This window comes from Leptinotarsa decemlineata, unplaced genomic scaffold (genome assembly GCF_025532065.1).
Source record: "Leptinotarsa decemlineata unplaced genomic scaffold, Ldec_3_MD MMD2_tig00001019_RagTag_RagTag, whole genome shotgun sequence".
Classification (NCBI taxonomy): Eukaryota; Metazoa; Arthropoda; class Insecta; order Coleoptera; family Chrysomelidae; genus Leptinotarsa; species Leptinotarsa decemlineata.
In genome coordinates, this window is record NW_027412557.1 from 1,072,784 (window position 1) to 1,087,295 (window position 14,512).

The following is a 14,512-nucleotide window of genomic DNA, read 5'->3' on the forward strand; positions in this document are numbered from 1 at the left end:
TCCATAATATCTCAACTCGCGGCGAACTAGTCGTGAAACAAACATTGATCCGGCAAGAAATACCAATTTTTGAGATTTTACGGCTCAATGTGAATAAAATCATGGACCACGATGAATATATCACAATTATTTCAGTAGTTTGTAATATTTAAAACTAAAATTGAAGTAAAAAAATTTACTTCAATTATATGTTCTTCGACCCATTAATGCCCGATTTTTTTTTCAAATTTCAACAAGTTTTCTTAGAAGACATGTTACTGGCATAATATGTTTTTAGGTTTTTTCTAAAGTTTTTTTTGTGTTCCAATAATGGAACTTTAGACACGAATGTCTCCAGCTATATCACTGGGTGAAAAAATATACAAATGAAATTTGTATAAAAAAATTCAATCGTGCATTTAGAAACTTGCGTTTCTAACAACTAACCATGCCACACAGTCCCCTACGGCTCTGAGGAATGATTGATTCTCTACAGCCCCCTACGACTTCAAAGAATTATTCTCCACATCCCCCTACGACTGTGAGGAATATATCTGATAGACCAGAACTTCGGAAAGGATACTCCGAAATATATCCCGTGGGGTCCAATAAAATCATTGGATCGTGTTGAGCATTTATACATTGATTCTTTACTCAGGAATATTGATCAATGCTTCGTGTGAAAATATTCGAAACAATGTTTATGATAGTTAACTCTACACTTTCTACAGCATTTCGTGGTATTCTTTTTGCAAACTGCACATCTATTCTGTTTTTCTGCTGCTTCAAGATAATGTTCCGTTTGATATCTTACTTGATTCGGTACACGAGTAGGAATAGCTTTATGTGTAACTGGATTTCTTCCACCAATTCTATGTTGTCCGTATTTTTGAAGGTAAGGTTCGATTATACTTCGAAACTTCAGTTGATCCATTTTCTTACCGTTAACTTTTTTAAATAACTGCCAAGCATTTTGGATACTAACATCCACACAATAAGCAAATAAAAACCACCATACTTCTTTGATCTCATGGATATCCGATAGTTTTCTACGTTCTGATCCAATCTATCTACACCTCCCATATATCTGTTATATTGAGAGACAACAAAGTGTCACGTAACAGGAATCTTCTTCTTCTCGTGCTATTCAACAGGACCTTCAGGTACTAACAGTCAATACGATTTTATTGTCGTGCCAACTTGTTATGGTCACATTATTCTTCACATCGGTGCAAAAATCATAAGATCCTCTGGACTGTTTTTCTATGTATCGTGCTGTTGCTATTGCAGAACATTTCTCGATTCGATTATATTTTATTGTACCTACCAGTGTATCCGATACCTTGTTCTTGTAAGCGATTGATCAATTTTAGTAATGACACCACATTTTATAACCATATCGTATTGGTTTCCCTTTCAAGAACTGTTTAACACCATGCCTTCCGAAATATGGCACCATGCTTTCATCAATGCTCAACTTTTTTTGTAATTCTGAATTTCGGATGAACCTTTCATTCAGCATATCAAAGGGGCCTCATTTTTCCAAATTTATCATCTACTTGTGAATTGTTATTGTCAAAACAGTGAAGATATCGCTTGATTCACATTCTCCACCACATTCTCCAGCGAGGAACTGAACAATATTCAGATAAAAGAAGTATAGAGCTATGAAGCAGCGCATGTCCATGTCGACATGGAAACTTGGTTCTCTTTTCATTCCATATGAGTTAGTCATCTCTGTTAGCAAGTTGAAAACTGTAGGCATAGTCGAAAAATAATTCGAAACATTATACAGGGTCTTCTGAAATCTGAGGCATTTGCCTAGGGCTGACAAATTGGGGAAAGTTTTAGGTGAGGTTTACTGAGTTTTTCCAATCACTAGTATACGTTTATGGAAATCTCTTCTTCAGTTCTAATAATGAAGTATTATCTTTGTATATATATATATATATATATATATATATATATATATATATATATATATATATATGTACGTACTGTAACTGTACGTGAAAAAACAGACAACAAAACAAAGCTCATGATATTAGTAGGGTAATATTATCTAATGCCATCATAAATTGAACAATGTGCCAATTTGAGAACCCCTTTATATCTCACTTCCTCTGGAAAATATAAAAGTATGCATAAATGTATCAAGCTTTTGGCAGGTTATTGCAAAAATGTGGTCATCTTCCATAGGAAGAAAGCAATCAATTCCAGAAAATTTACTATAGATCATCCAAAGAAGTAACTTTCAGACACAAACTGAAAGAAGCAGCCCTCCTGAAACAGCTTTTTTCATATAAACATTGAATTAGAAGAAAAAAATTCTTTCGAAACAAATACTTTTGTAAGAACACTGAATTATACAAAAAACACCTTTCTTCACCCAAATGTTATTCCAAACATTCGTTATGGAATTGAATCAGATATCATTCACAGGATTCCTGCACAATATACGAAATGAAAGGTAAAAATCTCATTACATGAAACACTGTCATCCTTCCTTTTTTTGAAAGATTCTCACATTTTTTTGTATCAAGATGAAATAGCAGATAGACAAAAACTTTTTTTCCCAAAAAATGTATCACTCCTAAAAATATAACCATTTCAATTTAAATATTGATAATAAATAAATAAATATATATTTGTGATACACTGTTTGGAACCTTTGGTGTAGTAATGAATATTACTGGAGTTTTCTTTCTCAACACTAAACCGTTATTTCAACACCTCGACACGTGTCATAAGGAAAATCTTCCTTTTGAAGATGATCACTTGGTGATTGAAACACGTGTCGAGGTGTTGAAATAACGGTTTGGTGTTGGGGAAAAACTCCAGTAATATTTAAATAAATATATGTTAATGAATTTTGTTTTGATTACAGGTTTCAATAACTTTTGTAAAATTGATAAGAGAAAAACGTATTTAAAACAAATTGTAGATAATTCAATTATTAATAACATTGCTTCCATTGAACATTTTTTCAAAGTTGATAGTCTTTGAGATTAATGATAAATAAAGTTTCTTGACACAGAGAAGCCGATGCAGCGTATAAGTCAGAGAGAGACGGCGATACTTGAAGGTAGGGAACGCATACTGGTGAGCGCGTAATGAACAATTATAAAACAGGTATGAAAAATGAAATTTTTCCAAATCCTAATTAAGGATATTATTAAGTATTGCATAAGGATGAAAAAAATATACCTTTTTTTTAATTGAAGGATGTAGCCGTCACTATGTGGTAGGAAATCATAATGAAGAAAAGAGAAATGAAACTTTCTATGTTTTTACCACTTTTATTTGTAACTAACATTACTGCAGTTTCGTCCTATACAGACATATTCAAACTTATATATTAAACTAACAATGGTTCATTACATTAGCCCTTATATACCACCTCTGTAGGTACTAATAGAGGTACTTGGCTTGATTGAGTATCTGAATCTACAGTTTACAATGCGGATGTGCAAATTTGAAAACCGACGAGTAAACTTAATCGAGTTGATCATTTAATAGGTTGCACCCGCAATGTTTATGCTTGTGCATTTTCAAGGTTTCTAAATGATTGAGTTTGTAACATTTCATGTTAAGCATAGTCCTTCAGACTACGGAAAAAATGATACGACGTTTTCAAACCATTCCTTGGCATACGACCACAAGTTTCCGAATCTAAAAGATACGGAAATTTTGCACTATACAAGGAAGGGTTACAAACTCAAATATTTAGAATCCTTGAAAATTCACAAGCATAAACATTGCGGGTGCAAACTGTTAAATGATCAACTCGATTTACTTTACTCACCGGTTTTCAAATTGGCACAACCGCATAGTAAACTGTAAACTCAGGTACTCAACCAAGCCAAGTACCTCTATTAGTACCTACAGGGGTGGTATATAAGGGCTAATTTAATGAACCATTGTTAGATTAATATATACGTTTGAAAATATCCTTATAGGACGAAACTGCAGTTACGTTGGTTACAAATAAAAGTTACAAAGAAAGTTTCAATTCTCTTTTCCCGATTTTTTTCCTGTTTCAAATGCATTTTTAATGCATTTGAAACAGGAAGAGAATCGCATAAGAAAGTGACATGGAATAATTTTCGATACTCATGCCCAGACTCCTCCTGGACCAATTTGAATATAAACAATTTTTCATTGTGTAATTATTACAACAAATCATCATCTAAAATATAAATTCTGATGATAGATTTGAATCGTATATTCGTAACATTTTCGCTTGAAAAAACTAGTAATGCAAACCCAGTTGTTAATTCAGAACTTACTTCTAGATCCACCTATAAATACCTTTCCACAATTTACAAACTTCCCATTCGCCAGAAAATACATTTTTCTTTCTCACCCTCGCGGTTTCCCCTGCAGAGCAACGACCCTTCCAGTATTTATCTTGTCAGAAAATGGCATTGGACAAATAAATCAAGTCTGGCGGTCTTCGAAAATCAACGTGGTGTGAAGGAAAATTACTCTGGCAATAGCACTAACTATGAAGGTGTTTTTGGTAGAGTTGTTACGAATTGTGGACAGACAAGACATTATTAACACCGAAGTTGACATGTAGAAAAATAAGATTTAGACTTGAGTAAGTAAATTCATTACAAGAAGATATATGTAAACTCGGGGAGTATTTTTGATACAGCATATGTGTGACAATGTTTTCTTTTCGATAGTTAAGGCATTCGATCTAAAAACACAATTGAAATTTCTATTGATGATTGTAACTAACACTTCTGGAACTGCCCGATTGATTAAAATATGATGAATAAAACATCGGTGTCATACCAAGGCAGATTTTCCAAAGTATGGAAAATATATTTTGAAAATAACTTTCCAAAGAAAATAAAACAATTATTCGTATTGGTAGAAATACTAGGTAGGGAAACAAGCAAAGAAATCAAGCTCAGTATATTTTCAAGTGATAAAAAGTTAAGACACTATAAATACATAATACAGGGGTGCGCAAAAATGCGAAATAAAATTAATATCTTTTTAACCAGTATTTTAGGAAAAAAATGCTGAAACACATCAGTTGATTTCACGTTGTACGCATGTTTTGGTAATAAAATGAAATTTTTTTTCAACTCCTTAGCTGCAACCCTCCCCAACTTTTTTTTCCAAATGCAAACCTATGTCGTGTATGGACTCATTGAAAAACTCGTAAAAAATGGAATCTGACCATACCCTTTATTTTTTTTACTCATGCGGTTACCATGAAATGAGAAAAAACTCTTTTAAAACCAAAAAAGTTAGAAATACCTACTTAGTGCTATAAAAACAAATAAGTGGTGATGATGTACATTGGTCAACAATTGCTTAGGATCACCAGTACCTACTTTCTAAAAGTTTACAAATTTTAAGAACAGACCAACCGGGCCAGGTACAGTGTAAAACTGATAACGTAATGTAACATCAACATTCTGTGGATTTTATTTTTTCACCAAAAACTTACACATAAAATTAGTTCCATCCCAAGCAATTGTTGACCGGTGTACCTCAAAAAGAGAAAAAGGTTGTTGCATATTTTGTACCAAAATGAATGCCCTGATAAGAATTATTGTCTTGATTCAGTTTTAAAATTGTGGCATTTCTGGAATTGAAATTTTATGTATGTTTAGTTTATTAATTGGGTACCTTCAAAGTGTTCTTTTTTAATTTGCTAAACAAAAATGATATAGTCAGAGAGGAAGCGTATCGAAGTCTTGATATTGTTGGGATGTGGGAATAGAATGCGGAGTCAAAGTGAGGTGTGTACTTTATTTAATGCAAAATATCCGGAAAATCACATTTCACAGGCTACTGTGAGTAAGATCTTACACAAATTTGAAGAACATGGTACAGTGAAGGACTTGCCCAGAAGTGGCCGGCCACATGTTTTAGACGAAGATCAAAAATTGGACATTGCCGTTTCTCTGCAGGAAGATCCACATTTGTCAACGGTTTCATTAGCCCAAAGCAATCCTGCATCTAGACGTACAATTGGGAGGTTTTTGAAAACAGAACAATACCACCCATATAAGGTATGTCTTGTCCAAGAGCTCTTGGAAGATGACTATGACAGGCGTTTGCAATTTTGTGAGGAAATAATGAGGCGATGTGACGAGAATAATGGGTTTCCACTCAGCATACTCTTTTCGGACGCAGCTCCTTTTTATTTACATGGAGTAGTTAACAGGCACAACTATCGATTCTGGAGCAGAATTAGAGTGAAATCACATAACATACCGGCTGAGGCCATTCGGAATTCCGTAGACGGGTTTTACCATCGCCTAGGAGCCTGCCAAGTAGAGGGTGGAGGCCAATTTCAGCATCTGTTACGTTAATTCACCCGTAGATAGCACTGCGTTAGGTATTTGTAACTTTCCAAAAGAGTTTTTCTCATTTCGTTATAACCACAAAAAAAAGGGTATGGTCAGAATCAATTTTTTACGAGCTTTTCAATGAGCCCATACACGACATAGGTTTGTATTTGAAAAAAAAAAGTTGGAGAGGGTTGCAGCTAAGAGGTTGAAAAAAAAATTTAATTTTTCCTAAAATACTGCTTAAAAAGATATTGATTTTATTCCGGACTTTTGCGGACGTCGTTTCCCGGACGTCGTTTCCCGCTGTCTGTCCCGATGTATGCTTAGATCTTTAAAACTACGCAACGGATTTGGATGCGGGTTTTTTGATAAATAGTGCGTAATATAGTAGAGAAACACTGATAATTTTAGAGATTTCTATTGTGATGTAAATAAACACATTTTTGCGCTTACATTGCAAATGCAGGCTGCACTCTACAAGATAGATTAAAAATGTACTACAGCACTGTACACCTCAAAAAAGCCTACAAAAAAGTCCGCAACACATACATGTCTATCTCTTAGGGATAACCCACATAACAACTTTTCATCCTTCACTTTTTTCACGAAGCGATTTTAAACAGTACAACATTAATTCTTATCCAATCAATTGAGTAACTTAAATGCATTGTGCATTTGATATAGATCAATATGACCCTTTAGAGCATGTAATTCAAATGAATACTGAAGGGACATAGCGGTTGCAGTGGTACCGTCCTGGGGGCCGGCGGCGCCGGCCGGATTAAGGAAAAATTCATAAACGGTGGTCAAATAATCTCTATTACAAGGACAATCACGCCACAATTTATATTTTGAAAAATGTGCTATTTTTTACTCTCGAAATGATGAGAGACGAAGATATTTTGTAGTACTTCGAGAATTCTACCCCACTATCTTGTTTCATAGATATGAAAGGAACCATTTCTAGAAATCAGTTTGCATTTGAAATATTAGATAATAAAATGGAGCTGTCCTGAAAAAGGTTCAAAGGTATCATGAAAAATCCTGCAGTGTGAAATATTTTTAGAGAATCTTCAATATAATCTTCGACAACGCAGCAGCGACACGTCCAACACAGGTTGAAATTATGAAAATGTAACCTGTTTTCATTTACATAAACTCTATATGGTGTTATATTATTATTCAATTTTGCATATACTCGTAACTTATTACAAATTATATAATTGATAAAGTAATCTGGATCATTTCCCAACGTTTCTTCAGGATTCACATTATTATTTCCGTTCGGTTACCAAAAAAAAGTTAATCTAATAAGAACTTCCAGGATGTGCGGTGCAATAAACGTATTCAGATAATTAAGTGTCTCCCAAGAAGTGGCATAACAAAAATCTTTATAAATAGCCAACTACCCATTAAAATATTCCTGTGATAAGTCAGGGCATTTAGATCTTTCTGTTCTGATTCTGAGAACTACATCCAGTCCATTCTTCATAATGTTTAACTTGATACTATCGTATCCGCTTTGTCGTTTGGCCAAAGGACGAATCTTGGAAAATATGCCAAGTAAATGTAATGCTAATTGTCAATTAATTACACTGTATTGATAAAATTAGTATTTTTATTTGAATGCATTAAAATTTTGAAAAAATATTCTGATTCACAAAAAATGTGATAAATATGAGGTTGTTCTACCTCACAACATAATTTACGTAGGGGAATGCGAGGTCTGAAATGCGGGTGAACAAACCATCTCTAGTTTGTCGTCCTAGCAAACCGTAGATAACATTTCACCCAGGAGAATGGGAGGCTGAAAACACTGATAGTAAAGTTCCTCCAAATCAACTATCTTGAAGCATATACCTGCAGTATTCCCCACAAGTAAACTTAATTTTTATATTTAGACTACCAACTGATAGGCCAGAATCATAAGAAAAGTTCCTTACCAACAAAGTTTAAAAGATCATCCTGCAAATCGTTTCATAGCCAAACTTTCATGATAATCACCCAAACATTGTGATAGGCCATCCATATTTGAACATGTCAATTTGAAAGCTCTATATCAAACACGTTCATCATTGAAAAATCAACTATGTGAAATATTGAACATAAACACATGAAAACTTATGAATTTCTGATCTATAAGACATCAAACTCTTGTTAACTCTTGTCTTGGTTACTTTTAATAAGCATACTCAAGTTGTTATTGGTTTTGAAAGCTTACATTTACACCTTCATTTTTCAGGAAATTATGAATTTTTTTGTATTCAAGTGTAGGTGTATGAGTATGTAATGATAGTTTTCAATCCTTGATCTTCCATGAGAACACAATCCCAACAGATATCCCAAAATCAAAAATGCGACTGGAAAGGATTTCAATGTTCAACATTTCAATTCATAATGGTAATGATTACTTACAGTCAGAATCTACTCAATCTCATCTTCGTTTGGAAATAATATATGAATATATTATTTCCAAACAAGTTATTTCGATAACTGTTTCTGTCTCAGTTCTTTTCTGTGTTAAATCCAATTAGTGAGAACATTAGATTTCTCACAGTGCAGATTATTGAAAATTGTTATTAAGATCTTTATCAGGATTTAAATACAACCTGGTACACAATACCATAATTTCTACGAAACTACATGAAGTTTGCTGAAATTCGTGGTAAATTCTTCCTCATAAATTATTAATAGAAATGTTCTCAAAGTCGGGCTTCGAAAACTCCCTGTGGTGGCTGGAGATTTTATCTGCACTCGATAATATGACTTAAATATTTATGTTCTTTCATACAGGTCGATATACCAACAAGATTATTATCGTTGTCTCTTTATAAGGCCCCCGATATAATCGGATTGTTGGAATACTCAATAATAAATCGAAGGATTGTTATTCCATGAAATTAAAAATTCATATATTCTCTTTGAACTTGAAGTTCACATGAATTTCAATTCATGTATCTACTTTCCAATATTTCAAAAATCAAGATTTCACCTGTCCATTTGATGAAATAGGTTCCAACAACGCATTATCAATACTTTGACAGATACACAAAATGCCTGTCGGTAAAATTATTTGCCCAATCATAGAATATAGATTTTCATGACTTAGATTCGAAATATTTGATTGAAAGATATTTCTTCATAGCCAAAACTTTCATGAATGATATTGGTAACTGACAATTGACAATTACTCCACAATTCCACTTCAGCTTTTCAATTCATCAGTATTCGTGGGTTATTCGTTCAAAAACAAAATTTACTTTTCTTATTCTACCAGAACCACTGAAAGTAGGATGTAATAAAGGAAAACAATTTTATACCTTCTCCTCAAAATGGAAATGAAAAAAGTGTGCAATAGATTCTTAATCTATTGAGCCACCAGGCATAATAATTTATATTTGAATAAATAGTAGAAACACAAAATCTCATCTTTACTGATTGATATCTCTGTGGAAAACACGGTCAAATGAAATTATATTAATGGACATAATTCAGTTTTAATGAATATTGAACTTATTGAAAATTCTGAACTGTCAAACCATATCAATGGACATAAATTAGTTTTATTGAATATTGAACTCATTGAGAATTGTGAACTGTCAAACTATATCAATGGAGACAATTTAGTTTTATTGAATATTGAAAATTGTGAACTGTCAAATCATATCAATGGACATAAATTACCTTAGTTTTATTGAATATTGAACTTATTGAAAATTGTGAACTGTGAAACCATATCATTGGACATAATTTAGTTTTATTGAATATTGAACTCATTGAAAACTCTGGACTCATTAATAAATCGACGGATTGTTATTCCATGAAACTAAAAATTGATATATTCTCTTTGAACTGAAAGTTCACATGAATTTCAATTCATGTATCTACTTTCCAATATTTCAAAAATCAAGATTTCACCTGTCCATTTGATGGAATAGGTTCCAACAACGCATTATCAATATTTTGATAATGGACATAATTTAGTTTCATTGAATATTGAACGTATTGAAAATTTTGAACTGCCAAACCATATCAATGGACACAGTTTAGTTTTATTGAATATTGAAAATTGTGAACTGTCAAATCATATCAATGGACATAATTTAGTTTTATTGAATATTGAACTTATTGAAAATTGTGAACTGTGAAACCATATCAATGGACATAATTTAGTTTTATTGAATATTGAACTCATTGAGAATTGTGAACTGTCAAACTATATCAATGGAGACAATTTAGTTTTATTGAATATTGAAAATTGTGAACTGTCAAATCATATCAATGGACATAATTTAGTTTTATTGAATATTGAACGTATTGAAAATTCTGAACTGTCAAACCATATCAATGGACATAATTTAGTTTTATTGAATATTGAACTCATTGAGAATTGTGAACTGTCAAACTATATCAATGGAGACAATTTAGTTTTATTGAATATTGAAAATTATGAACTGTCAAATCATATCAATGGACATAATTTAGTTTTATTGAATATTGAACTTATTGAGATTTGTGAACTGTCAAACCATATCAATGGACATAATTCAGTTTTATTGAATATTGAACTTATTGAAAATTGTGAACTGTGAAACCATATCAATGGACATAATTTAGTTTTATTGAATATTGAACTCATTGAGAATTGTGAACTGTCAAACTATATCAATGGAGACAATTTAGTTTTATTGAATATTGAAAATTGTGAACTGTCAAATCATATCAATGGACATAATTTAGTTTTATTGAATATTGAACGTATTGAAAATTCTGAACTGTCAAACCATATCAATGGACATAATTTAATTTTATTGAATATTGAACTCATTGAGAATTGTGAACTGTCAAACTATATCAATGGAGACAATTTAGTTTTATTGAATATTGAAAATTATGAACTGTCAAATCATATCAATGGACATAATTTAATTTTATTGAATATTGAACTTATTGAGATTTGTGAACTGTCAAACCATATCAATGGACATAATTCAGTTTTATTGAATATTGAACTTATTGAAAATTGTGAACTGTGAAACCATATCATTGGACATAATTTAGTTTTATTGAATATTGAACTCATTGAAAACTCTGGACTCAATAATAAATCGACGGATTGTTATTCCATGAAACTAAAAATTGATATATTCTCTTTGAACTGAAAGTTCACATGAATTTCAATTCATGTATCTACTTTCCAATATTTCAAAAATCAAGATTTCACCTGTCCATTTGATGGAATAGGTTCCAACAACGCATTATCAATATTTTGATAATGGACATAATTTAGTTTCATTGAATATTGAACGTATTGAAAATTTTGAACTGCCAAACCATATCAATGGACACAGTTTAGTTTTATTGAATATTGAAAATTGTGAATTGTCAAATCATATCAATGGACATAATTTAGTTTTATTGAATATTGAATTAATTGAAAATTCTGAACTGTCAATCCATATCAATGGACATAATTCAGTTTTATCGAATATTGAACTTATTGGAAATTCTGAACTGTCAAAACATATCAATGGATATAAGTTAGTTTTATTGAATATTGAACTTATTGAAAATTCTGAACTGTCAAACCATATTAATGGACATAGTTTAGTTTTATTGAATATCGAACTTATTGAAAACTCCGGACTGTCTAACGGTTGTCTTTTCATAAATGGCCTCAGATGGTTGAACGATTCCAAAGACAACAGAAGGAAACTTATCAGTGTAAAACCTATCGGTTTCATTCGTCATTAATCAAAATAGAAGTTCCTACAAAGTTCGGCTCTCAATTCATAATGAACACATACATAAGATATTATACGCATTTTTCTCAAAATATTTCAATGGTTAAGAAAGACGTGATATTTTGCTGATTTGTTGCGAGTGTAAGCAAAACGAGTAGAAAACAAAACGAAGCGTCTGATCGTCAAAACATTTGTGAGTTTGTATATAAATTCAGAGAGATATTCTATAGATCACAATGTTCTGATTTTCCAAAAAACTTATGAAAATATGGAAGTACATCTGGAAAAAATGGACTTCTCAAAACAATAAGGTGAATGTTCAAATTTTGCGTGCTACGTACATTCGAATAGCGATTTTTTTTGTTTTTTCATGTTGGTACATTCTAAACGAATTTCGACCATAAAAACCATCGCACGCGCATCGCTCTGGAATTGTTGAATGTTGTCCAGATTACGTCATAACTGGTGACGAATCGGGTATATGGTTATGACATCGAAACCAACGTCCAATCGTTTTCTTCGATTACAGTGGCGTAGTTATCAGGAGGTTTTGTCACATGGTCGTAGGGTAAATGAGGATTATCTTGAAGCCATTCGCCGCTTGCGAGAAGTAACACGAAGAAAACGTCCGGTATTGTAAAACCAAATAATAGCTTTTGCATTACGATAATGCACTTGCTCACTTGTCATTGCTTGTTTGTAATTTTTTGACAAGAAACATCGTTATATTATACCTCAGCCACCGTATTTACCAGGTTCGGCTTCCTTCAACTTTTTTCTGTTCCTTAGATTGAAGATACTCATGAAAGAAAAGCGGTTTACGACGATTGAGGAGATATAAACCGAATTAAATATTGGATAAAACGCTGGCAAAAGTGTATTATATTTGTGGAGGGACTACTTTACAAGAGACAAAATAGAAATTGATGAATAAATGAATATTTTTTGAGAAAACAAAATTCATCTAATTTTTTTAACAGACGGTGTATATAGTCGGGGAGCTGGCTACATAAAACAGGATCGATAAGGTACACGACGTTTGAGCTTGGAAACGGGGGGCCCGTAATTAGTATATCACCAAACGGCATTTCTTGCACTTTGTACAGGTCGGATATGAAAATGCCAGCCGGTTTTCCCGGGCGAAAAAATGGTACACGAGTGAAAACTCTTGGATCGTGGGGTCCGAACTTCAAATAAGAACGCTGTAATAACGCCAGAAGTTTTGGAGGTCGGAAAAGCCTCGCCAGAAGCGACCGAAAGTGCCGGAAAATTCATCCGAAAAACCTCATGTGGTACACGCGTCAAACTTTTTTACTTGACTTTTGGGGTCTTAACTAAGAGTGGTGCAATAACGCCAGAAGTTTTGCAGGTCGGAAAACCTCCGAAAAAAATAAGGAAAATCGACGTACTTGTGAAAATGAAAATTTTTCGCTTTCGGCTCAAATGAACATTATTTTTTTTGGCTTCATTGAAACTATCTGTTTGCGCTACCCAAAATTAAAAAAAATCATTAGAAAACGATGAAAACTCGCTGAAATACAATCTTTTTTTTTTTTTCGCGCGCGTGATTTCATGCCACTTACTCATTTTCGGCCGGTTCGCGCCGCCACCGCCAACTCCGCCGCCGCGAAAATGGGCTTCTAATTTTTTTTTGTAAATTTATTTACAGCGCTAATTGTTAACCGATTTTCATGAACTTTTTTTTAAAATGTCTGGGAACAGTAGTATCTTTGCGAAAAGTAATTCAGTAATGTTTATCGGCTCATGGTGCCCCATGAAACTTAGAAGAACGTTGGGGTAAGATGATGCTCGCTTCTCAGAAATGCGTTCGCTCATTTAACGCGCCCATTTCATTTTTAATTCATTCCGACTTTTTTTTGCATGCAATGTAATAATAAAAGGATTCGATTTGAGCTGTATAAACAATATATATATATATATATATATATATATATATATATATATATATATATATATATATATATATATATATATATATATATATATATATATATATAATTAAAGAAGATTTATTAATATAGAAATTGTGAATAATGTAGATTTAACACTCATAATTCGATATAATTTTTCATTCAATTATCGTAATCATCCCCCTCGTCTTCCAAATCATCATCGCTTTCGTCAGTGTCGCTCTATTTGCGAAATTGATTATTTTCGCTAATCATCTCCTCATCTTCACATACAGGTGGCTCATCTAGAAAACACCAATAAATAAATTGATAAACATTACTGAATTACTTTTGGCAAAGGTATTACTGTTTAAAGGTACTACTGTTTAAAAAAAAGTTCATGAAAATCGGTTAACAATTAGCGCTGTAAATAAATTTACAAAAAAAAATAGAAGCCCATTTTCGCGGCGGCGGAGTTGGCGGTGGCGTCGCGAACCGGCCGAAAATGAGTAAGCGGCATGAAATCACGCGCGCGAAAAAAAAAGATTGTATTTCAGCG